The sequence below is a fragment of the Arvicola amphibius genome, chromosome 9 (genome assembly GCF_903992535.2).
Source record: "Arvicola amphibius chromosome 9, mArvAmp1.2, whole genome shotgun sequence".
In the NCBI taxonomy this organism is placed as follows: Eukaryota; Metazoa; Chordata; class Mammalia; order Rodentia; family Cricetidae; genus Arvicola; species Arvicola amphibius.
In genome coordinates, this window is record NC_052055.2 from 115382973 (window position 1) to 115394711 (window position 11739).

Consider the following 11739-nt stretch of genomic DNA (forward strand, 5'->3'; position numbering starts at 1 on the left):
TCACAGCCACGACCCCACTTCTGGTTCTGAGATTCTGTATTAGTCACATTTTTGCTTAACTGAACACGTGGTAATAGAGGAAAGGTTCATCTTGGCTTGTGGAGCTATTCCATATAGTTTCCCAGGAAACCACAAATAGACGATAACATCAGAACCATATATGGGACTTCATGACAAGACTCTGGCTCCAGAGAGGCATTTGACTCTTTGATATTCTGGAGGTAAAGAAGGTCTGTTCTAGTCAGGATGGAGTCATTTTTTTACCTTCTCCTGCTTCCAAGGACCACAATTCTGTCAATAATTCCTCACAATAGATTGCATTACCTGACTGTCAGTGTCTAGCTGGCTCTAGGTGAATTCAGCTCATCCCTCTTCTTTCCTCCTGGGCTGTAACCTAGAGAGTTAGAGCTGAGAAAGCAGAAAATGGAGGGGCTAAGTTAAAACCCTTAGCTTATCACTTTGTATCGCTAGATAGAGAGAAAGGTATGAAGAATGAGGTACTATGTAAACACGTTTCTTTCCCATCTGCCAGTTCCCAAATAACTGATTCAGAGGCTTAATATTACTTATAAATGCTCAGCCAATAGCTAGGGCTTATTACTAGCTAACTCTTACATTTTAAGTTAACCCGTATTCCTTATTTACACTCTGCCACATAACGGAACCTTTATTAGCATGACATGTTCCTCTCTTGCTCCCTCTGTGTCTGACTGGCAACTCCTGACTCCACCCTTCTCCATCCTATCATCATCTTAGTTTGGTTTCCCCACCTGTATTTCCTGCTCAGCTACTGGCCAGTCAGTGTTGTATTAAAACCAATTCAAGTGACAAAACTTTGTTGTTTGTTTGTTTTTTGAGGCAGTGTTTCTCTGTATAACAGCCCTAGCTGTCCTGGAACTAGCTCTTGTAGACCAGGCTGGCCTCGAACTCACAGAGATCCACCTGCCTCTGCCTCTTGAGTTCTGGGATTAAAGGCGTGCGCCACCACCGCCCCGCTCGAGTGACAAATCTTTACAGCGTACAAGAGGATTATTCCACAGCAGCGTGAGCTCTAAGCACATGGCCAGAGTGGTACTGGATGAGCTGAAGGAGTGAGAGGGAGCCTGAGACTGGAGAGCTAGAGGGTGCGTGGGACCCACATGCTGTGAGCTTTGTCTGATCCTTCCATGCTTATCACAGTGAAAGCAAAGACACAGGATACGTAGGCATGCAGAGGGGATGGTGTAAAACTACAGTGTTGTGGGATTGAATTCGGAAAAACTTTGAAACTGCTTCCCTGTGAGCACCAGGCTGCCGGGATAAGTAGAGCATGGGATGGGGGGGGGGCATTTCTGTGATGGGAAATGATGTTGATAATGTGAACGGCAGCATCATTCATCATTGCCTGTGCAATGCCTGCTGGATCCGGGAAATCGTTCCTTTACCGACGGGTCATCTTGGCACAGGAGAGGTATGCCAAAGGTGGTAAGTAGTGGGCAGATCAAGCTGCCTGGTGGGCATGCTGAGTTTGGAGGAAACAGACTTAGAAAAGGTGGTAGTTTTGCAGTCCTGCTCATGGAAATTTCTATGCCTCTACTTGGTTAAAAAGAAAAATTCAAATGGAAAGAACTTGGAAAATGAACTAAGTTATAGGGAGTCAAACAAAGTGATGTTTATCTAGAACACGGTGCCTAGTAGTACCTACTTCCACAGAGGAGGGCTGGTGGGCTTGCGTCATGCCCCTCAGCTCCACAAATGCTGTTCCATACGAAATGCTGGTTCAGCATTCCTTTGAGACTGGGCCCGCCAGACCAGTTCACCCCCACTTGGGAAGAAGGCCAGTAGACATGCCCTGCTGCGGACAGTGCTTGGTTCCATTGTAGCCACAACAGTGTGCCAGCTGGTACATGACACCAGAGTATGGCTGCAGGCCTTCACACGAGGGATGTGTAGGAAGCACTGTACTGCCTACCCCGTCCCAGGTATATTCCAGTCAATGAAACCTGCTCAAATACGGACGTGCTATGAGAAAATAGCAGATCTTCTCTACGGAAAAGGGCGTTCAGGCTTTTTCAGAACTCCTGGCCGTTCATTCCTCATCTAACTCAATGCGTATGCTGACTGCATCTTCTCATTAGGGGGAGAGGGAAGGAGTCATGGATTTGGGGCTGTGGCTCAGCGGTAGTGTTCACCTGCCAAGTCTGAAGCCTTGAATTTTCTAGAACCACAATAAACACTAAAAAATGGAAGGGGAGCATGGGACTGGAAGACTCTAACTGCAAGCTTAGCACTTAGCAGCCTCTCTCAGACCACGGGCACCAGTTACCATTTCACCCGGACAACAAATGGCATGAGCTGGGCTTTCCAGCCAGAACCAATACAAAGGCAGTTCTGAAAGAGCTGACCTAGGCTTCCTCCTCAGAAGAGCTGTTTTGAGCAGTGATTCCTGCCTTAGAAGACGTGGAGCCACTGCCTGGGGACTATCAATCACAGCGTAAGTAGCCTGTCTCGGTCCACTGTAGTGGAGACCCTGCTCTACACGAGTGGCATGTGTCTCACAACTCAGTCTTCTCAAGAGCTTCCTGACTCCTGAAACACAGGCAGTGTTATGCCTGGCTACCTCTAAAACAGCTTCCACCAAGGTGGCAACATACAGATAAATAAAATTAAAAATAATAAGGATGAACATCAAACCCCCAGGGCTTTGGAAAAGGTGAACATACATAATATAGAATATAACATAATATATATTTATTTGTAATGGATAAACAAGCTACTGAATAAATTGAAGGAAGTGTAAATGCATAAAATAATACATTAGAATGGAGAACTAACTATAAATATAGATATAGAAAATATTAAAATATTATAAAATATATTAAAAAGGCAAAAAACTTTGACAAAATACTTTCTAGGACAATATAAATAAGGTTTTAATATTTGGGACATATTTAAACTAAATGCCATTTATCTAAAATTTAGGCTTATTTGGCATCTTATATTTTTATTTGCTGCTATGTCAAATATGAATAACTAATGAATATGGCATTAAGGGCAAAGATCTAAACATTGCTGACTGTTCTGGCTAGTTTTATGTCACCTTGACATAAGCTGGAGTTATCTGAAAGGAGGGACCCTCAACTGAGAAACTACCTCCTTAAGATCCAGCTGTAAGGCATTTTCTTAATTAGTGATTGGTGAGGGAGGGACCAACTCAGTATGGGTGGTGCTATCCCTGGGCTGGTGGTTCTGGGTTCTAAGAAGAAAGCAGGCTGAGCAAGACAGGAAGAAGCACCAGCTCCTGCTTCCAGGTTCCGGCCCTGCTTGAGTTCCTGTCCTGGCTTCCTTCAGTGATGGGCCACAAGGTGGGAGTGAAAGTCAAATAAACCCTTTCATGGTGTCTCATCACAGAACAGCCGCCCTAACTAAGACAAATTGAGACCAGGATAGTGGGGTATTGCTGGGACAGGCTTGTCTATGTTGTTTATGGGCCGACTGTGGAAGGACTTTGGAATCTTGGGCTAGAGAAGTCATTGGACGTCGAGAGCTCGGTGGGCTGCTGTGCAGGAACTTGGAAGATGAGGATGTTGAGAGCAGAAGGGATGACGGAGGCCTGGCTTGGGAAGCAAAGAGGGAAGCAAAGACTCCACTGGGCCGTCCGAGCTAAGAATCGGCGGTGTCTGGCCCAGCTGGAGCTTTACGCATCAGCTGTGATTAACAAGAGGCCAGAGCCATTAGAGTGAAATCTTCGCTTTGCTGGGATAATGGATGCTGGTCAGCTGGGACTGAAGAATCAGCTGGGATTAAGAAGAGACCAGCATCACTGAGGTGAAATTTCTGAGAAGTGTTTTCTAAGGGTCAGCACACAGAAGCTGTGTCCCAGAAGGGGGCACGGTTGTGCCTCCTGCTGCCAGCTCAACTTGGCAGTGCAGGAACCCCAGGTGGTGTTGATTTTGAAGGTATAAATGAACTATGGAAAGCAGCTGAGGTTTGGCGCCACGTGGCAGGGCTGGAGTCCCCAACGAAAGCCTATTGGTGAAAGCGCAGCCCAGTCACGGCAAGGAACCCTAGCATTTTGGAGATGCCAGTCCCAAGGGATGGCCACCAAGAAGGGCGGCAGGTGTGGATCCAGTAAGGCGCGTGTGCTGCCCAGGGTGGAGCCGGAGAAGCAGAGGAGAGCCCTGAGCGAATCCCAGGTAGCTGGGCGGTGAGTGATTTACACTTTGGTGGTTTCATTTGTTTTGCTCAGCTTGCAAGAGCGCCCTGGTTCTCCCCTCTGAAGTAAGGAAGTATTGAACTTATTTTCGATTTTATAGAGGGCCACCGTTCGAATGCTGAATTTAAAAAGAGATCTTATATTTGGATTTTTAAAGTGTTTGAATTTGTAAAGACTGGGGACTTTTAAAGTTTGTAAATGTTTTATATTGTGACATGATGTTTGGTGATGTTTGGTGATCTAGTGGATGAACAAGGAAAGGTTTTGGCGTAATAGTGATATGTTTGTGAATCAAGTTGACAAGGCTAGTTTTTGTTGTTGTTTTTTGGTTTGTTTGAGACAGAATTTCTCTGTGTAGCCCAGCTGTCCTGGAACTCACTTTGCAGACCAGGCTGGCCTCGAACTCAGAGACCTGCTGGCCTCTGCCTCCCCAGGGCTGGGATTAAAGCTGTGCGGCACAGCATCTGGCATGACCCGGCTAGTTTTACGTCAGTTTGACACAAGCTAGAGTCATCTGAGAGTGGGAAGCCTCACTGAAGCACCAGAAACCCTAGGACAGTGACCATTAAAGAAATTGAGAGCCTTGCCTGAGCCAAACCTCTTCTAGATCCCCCTTTGGAAAGCTCTATTGGTAAAGCATGCCCTGCCATTAGGACTAGAGAATTCTTTTACGAGTTAAGTCCCACAGTGTAAAACAAGGAGAAGGGTGCCCACATTTAACTTCGTGAAGTCACTGTTGATCCCAAACCTGGCAAAGACGAGCACAGACCAAGTTGTGCTTCCTGTGCAATGCAAAGTCCTAAATTAAACATTGGCAAGGGGAATCCAGCTGTGTATTCACAAGCGCGGCATGCCCCACCTGTTTAGGTACAGCTGGCTCTAATACTTCAAGAAAAATATCTTAGTATAGCTATGAACACAACTTTTACGTCTGATCTTTCACTAGAAAGGAAAAACCACAGGACATCTCCAAAGGATGAAACAGCATTTGACACCTGGCAGCATTTGGCATCCGTTCTTCTGTGCATGTGGAGGTATATGTGTACCACTGCACTCAGAGGGCAGCTTTTGGGAGTGCGTTCTCTCCCGCCACCTTGTGGGACAAGTGCCTGTACCAAGAGAGCCACCTCACTAGCCACACATTCATTTTTTAAGATAAATTTTATGTGTATGTGCGTGTGATTATGCATGAGTGTATAGGCGCCACTTGCATGCAGGGAGCCATGGGGACCAGAAGAGGGTTCTGAAGCTTCTGGAACTGCAGTTATCAGCAGTTGTGAGCTACCATACGAGTCCTGGGAACCAACCCCCAATCCTGTACAAGACCAGGAAGAACTTCTAGCCACTGAGATATCTCTCCAGCACCCCCACAGCAACTCTTTCTTTTCTTTTTTCTTTTATGTGCATGGGCGTTTTACATATATGTCCATGCACCATGGGCACCATGGGATGCCCAGAGAAGCCAGAAAAGGGCAATGGATCCCCTGGGACTGGAGTTATAGACTGTTGTGATATCATATGGGTGCTGGGAATCAAATCCCAGGCCTCTGCAAGAGCAGCCAGAGCTCTTAAACACTAAGCCATCTCTCCAGCCCCCTCAGCCGCAACCATCCATACATGAAAACAAAACCAGAGAACTGTGGTAGAACCCATCATTTGGGAGACAGAGACAGACAGGGTGACTGAGAGTTTGAAGTGAGCCTGAGCTACATCGCAAGTTCTAAGACGTCCTGGCTAGAGAAGGTGATCTTGTCTCAAAACAAAATAATTTTTTTTTTTTCGAGACAGGGTTTCCCTGTAGTTTCTAGAGCCTGTCCTGGAACTAGCTCTTGTAGACCAGGCTGGCCTCGAACTCACAGAGATCCGCCTGCCTCTGCCTCCTGAGTGCTGGGATTAAAGGCGTGCGCCACTACCGCCCGGCTAAAACAAAATAATTTAAAACACTAAATAAAAGAAATGAAATGGATGGAAGCTCCCTTAACACAAATGTACATGTATAGATATGAATAGATATAAATATATATGAATATATATACTTTTCAAGATTTTAAGATTTATTTTAAAATTTTCTGTCTCTCTGTGTGTGTCTCTGTCTCTCTCTCTCTGTCTCTCTCTTTCTCTCTGTATGTGTGTGTATGTATGTGTGGGAGTCCAGAAAAGGGTACCACAGTCCCCTGGAGCTGGAGTTACAGGTAGCTTCAGGTGGCTGTGAGCTGCTCAGTATGGGCACTAGAAACTGTGAACTCTGAAAGAGCAGTCAGTGCTCTCTCCTGACCAATGAATATGTATCTTAAAACAATAACAAGTTTTGTTCGGCACTGACCATGGCCTAGGTCTATAGCTTTACCTGCTCAATTTGCAGAATTTTTCTTTTTGAATCAGGGTCTCACTATGTAACCCTACTAGCCCGGAACTGTATGTAGGCTAGGCTGGTTTTGAACTCACAGAGATCTGTTGACTGAGGTTTTCTGTCCTGCCTGGTCCTGCAGCCATTAAGTCCCAAAGAAATTACACAGAGGTCTACATTAGTTATAAACTGATTGACCTAGTAGCTCAGACTTCTTATTAACTAATTCTTATAACTTACATTAACCCATAATTTTTGTTTGAGTTAGATGCGTGGCTTTGTACCTTTTTTTTTTTTTTGGTGAGGCAGTCACATCTTGCTTCTTCTGTGGCTGGGTCACAACTGCAGAAAGAGTTTCCCTCTTCCCAGAATTCTCCTGTTCTCATCACCTTGCCTCTACTTCCTGCCTGGCTACTGGCCAATCAGCATTTTATTAAAATACAATTGACAGGGTACAAACCATTGTCGCACAGCACTTCCCCCCCCCCATTTAAAAAAAAACAAAAAACAAGAACTCTAAACCTAATATACTTTGTTAAGCTTTTCTCTTGACCATTAGCCATAACAACTTGTAACCAACATTCTAAACAAAGGAAAATATCGATAGTCCATGTTTGGGAATGTGGGTCTAGTTTTCCAGCATACTTCCTGCTGGTTGGGGGCACTGATAATCTTATGGGGACCTAAAAAAATTTAGAATTATGATCAAGTCATGACTTGAGTATCCTGTAAGACTTGATCATCTCAGTATTGAATCTGTTCTGGATGTAGAACTCAGACATCTGGGCCATCTGTTCCTATGGGAGATTTCTCAGGTGGTCTTCCTTGATCAAATCTGATTTTTTTAAAACTCAGAATGAATCCACAGCCTATCATTTCCTGTGGAAACAAAAGCAAAGCCTCTTCTCCAAAGTAACATACCTTTTGACTTCAATTTTGACGTCAAGGTATTTTCAAAATACCTTGGATTAATTCAACAGCATTTATAAACAAATATCTTTTAGCAGCTGTTGCTCCTTCCTCAGCTGTCAAGCAATTCAAAGACAACATAACAATATACAGTTTCCAGACTCTCTGTGCATTTTCATCTTTACATGGCTTTACTTTAAATTCTATTTCTTTTATTTTTACTTTTATTTTTTTGGCTTTTTGAGACAGGGCTTCTCTGTGTATTTTTGGCTGTCCTGGAACTTACTCTGTAAATCAGGCTGTCCTTGAACTCACAGAGATCTGCCTGCATCTGCCTCCCAAGTGCTGGGATTAAAGGTGTGTGCCACCATGCCCAACTACTCTTGTTCTTTATTTTTTTTTATTTTAAGGACTTTAACCTTTTTCTTTTCTCTCCCAAGCCTGCATATATTTTTTAACACACTGTAAACCATTTAGAGGTTTTCTTTGTCTTTGACTCTCTCTTTACTGTATATCTCTCTTTTTCTGACCACATGAGTCTTTAATTTGCTAGGCAATATAGCTAGGATTAAAACTGTGGCTTTGATGGCTGGATCCAGCCCATTCTTTAGCTTTCTGAGATTCCAGCCTCATGGCAGAGGTACCAGCTGTAGCCACGTTTATTGCCACAACTCTATGATGTTTCAAGGTCCCTGACAGCAAGCAAGCTGCAGCACTCTGCTCACAGACCACACTCAAATGCTCTGTAGCCAGACCTCCTGCCTGAAAAAGTCAGAGTTTGCACTGGCAGGATGGCCTAGAAAGCCAGCATTTTAAAACAGCATGGCTTTTTTCCTGCTATGGCTGAAAGCCAAAAAGCATGCAATCATCTTTCATCAACACCATTTAAGTGTTTCATAACCTCTTAAAAGAGCTGCAAGGTTTTACAGCTAAACCTGAGTCAGGAAGCCTTTCTTAAAAGAGACACATTAGCCTCTAGCAAGCAGAGCCCACCTGAGAAAATGCTGCTATCAATAAGCCGTGCTTAACTCTATTCTTTTCTGTCTAGAATTACTTTCCAAGCTCTTTCAGGCTTTATGGGGATGCAGTTGTCCACACGTTGGGCACCAGAGATCTGTTTGCTTCTGCCACCTGAGTGCAGAGATTAAAGGTGTTTGCTCATAATGCCTGGCCTCAATTCACAGAATTCTAGTGAAAGGGATTAGAATGATCTCAACTTCACAGATGAGCTTACTGGAGTGTTAATACTCCCAGGGTGATCCAGAATAAACACCAGGGTGGAACAGATGAACTTACGAGTGACTAAACTCACTGGCTCACCAATGAGCCATAGCAATAGTCCTGGCGAGAAGCAATGGATGTCTACTCATCCCAGAGAGGGACACAGGCACTGCTACCAAAGTCCAACTTGGTGAACCAGTGAGTTTAATTGGGCCGACTTACAGGAATATGGGTGAAGGGTTACTGACAGGAGAAGAAAGGACTCCAAAGACAGTGGCATCACCAAAGCCCACCCCAGCATGAGCGAGAGCTCACAAAAGCTGGGGATCCAGAGCACACTTCACAGCCTGAAAGCAGCTCAACAGGCTGAGGGTCTTTGCCTGGTAGCTCAGTTGGTTTGAACCTCTTCTAGGCAGTTTGGTGGTTTGGGTTTCTTCTAGGCCAGTGATTTTCAATCTGTGAATCAAGACCCCTTTTGGGGATGGAATGAGCCTTTCACAGGGGTCAAAACAGCAGCAAAATTACAGTTACAAAGTATCAATGAAATAATTTTATAGTTGGGGGTCATCACGACATGGGGAACTGTATTAAAGGGTCACAGCAATAGGAAGGGTGAGAACCACTGCCCCGCTGGTCTTCTCTTCCAGGATGCTTGAATCGGTTTCTTCTACCAAGCAAGCTTGATCTGAGCCTCTTCAAGAACCTTACAGCTTGTCTTGTCTGAGAGTGACTCTCAGCAGTCTTTATTGCTTATATAATCTGTAGGAATAAGGAGCCTAGAGAATCTGGTCAGTTTCAGGGACTTCCTGAAGCTCTTTTGTTTCCTTTCTGTCTTGAGCTTTCTTCAGGATGGAAGGTTTCAGTACTGTGAGGAAACTGCTACACCCCACCATCTTTCCATCCCCAAATGTAACAACAACAAAACAAACAAAAAAACCTCAAACCCTGGTATAGCAGAGGCCAGAGGAATGGCTACAAATTCAAAGCCAGCCTGCACTATATAACAAGTACCAGGTTAGCTAGGGCTCTATAATAAGAAAGACCCGTTCTAAAAAAAAAAAAAAAAAACAGGAGAAAAAAAAAGGAATAAACTATGTGAGCCAGAGGTGTAATAGTTGCCTAGCATAGTAAATTCCTGGGGTCTGGCCTTAGTATAGAGAAAAAAATGATAATTAAAAAAAATTCTGGCCAGTGAAATGCCTCAGAGGTTAACCAAGGCTGACTACCTGGGTTCAATGCCGGGAACTCACAGAACAGGAAAGGATGACCCGTACACGTGCGTCATCTGCACAAGCGCTTCCATCCCCCAGGGTAATATATAAAGAAAAAAATTAAAGCACTAAAATACTTTATTTTATATTACTATATGCTAGCAAAAAGGAAGACGTATTTTAAAAGTGAAACCACATACAGAAAGAATAAAACAAGTAGAAAAATGAAGCCATCGCTGAACATGGTGGCGTACACCTTTAATCCCAGCACTCAAGAGGCAGAGGCAGGTGGATCTCTACGAGCTCGAGACCAGTCTGGTTTATGTAGGGAGTTCCAGACCAGCCAGGGCTACATAATGAGACCCTGTCTGGAAAAAAAATTATTAATTAAAAATAATTACTTTTTAATTTTAAAAGATGACATGGGAAACTATCTTAAATAGCTGGGTGAAGAACTTAAAAGAAAAATTTCAATACATAATATGATGTGGAGCCCATTTCTTTAATATTTAAATATTTATAACTGAAGGCCAAGATCCATTAGAAACCCTCACCGGAACATGAGTCACTTGTCCATTAGAAACATCACCAAGGACATGACTCACTCGTCCACAGCAAGAGTCCTTCAAATACAGAAAATTACTCAACCGAACTCATAAATCAGCACCGACAATTGGAACAACATTGAGACCTGGGAAAGGCAAAATAAACAACTCGCAGACCCTTCCTCCAGGAATCCTCGCAAACAGAGCCCGGAAGAGCAGTCTCTCACAGACTCCTCCAGAAAAGAGAGGAAATGTCTCCCAGCCTTTAGACAAGTTAGCGTAAAGCTGACAGCCTTCAAGAAGGCGGCAGAGGGTAATTTTAGAACAAAGGCGTGAGGGAGCCAAAGCCAGGGACGCGGAGCAGCGTTAGATATCAGGGAAACACCGCTCTCACAGAGTAAAGAGGAGCAAAAACTGACCCCCTCAATCAGTGCAGCAAAGCATTTGATAAAACTTGGCAACATTCACTCATGCTAAAAATTTGGAAATAGGGAACTTCCTCAATCTGATAGGATGTGGTTTTTTTTAAAAAAAAACCTACAGTATAGAGAAGTTGTTTGACGCATCAAAGTCTGGTAAGCAGTTTACTATGTCTAGTAAACAAATGTCTTGTAATAAAAAGTAATGCAAACACATGTCTAGTAATAAAGATTAATGCAACAATACTCATAAAAAGTCCATAAGACATCATACTCAATGACAAAACAAAAAAATCTTTTATTTTTTACATTGGGGTCAAGATAAAAGTCACTTGCTTTTATCTTTTCCTTTCAGTAGTAATATAAGGGAAGTCCTGGCCAGCACGTGCGTGTACACACACATGCACACACGCACACATGTGGGCGGGCACACACACACATACACACATACACACACATATAAAGATCAAAAGGGAGAAATGTTGGCGGGGGGATGTACTCAGTGGTAGAGTGTTTGCTGGAGTCCTTGGATTCCAAACCCTAGCACTGGGAAAAAGTGAGGAAAGCCATCGGGGCCGGGGCAGTGTTAGCTAGAGGCCGTGCACAGGGAAGGCAGGGTCGTCCGGTCACTGTCCTATTGGTACAGAGTAAGCAGGCTGACCAACAGAGCGGAGCAGGGACAGCAGACCTTTGACAGAGAGAACACACAGTCCAGTGGGAAGGGACAGCTTGAATAGAGCCGTTGAGTCATCTGGACAGAAACAACTGCAGTTTGGCCCCCCACCTGAACAATCTATTCCAGATGGTTTGAAAATCTAATTGTGAAATATTAAACAAGGAAACAGAAACCATCCCATGACTTTCAAATAGTAAAATAACCAACTCTAAGAGA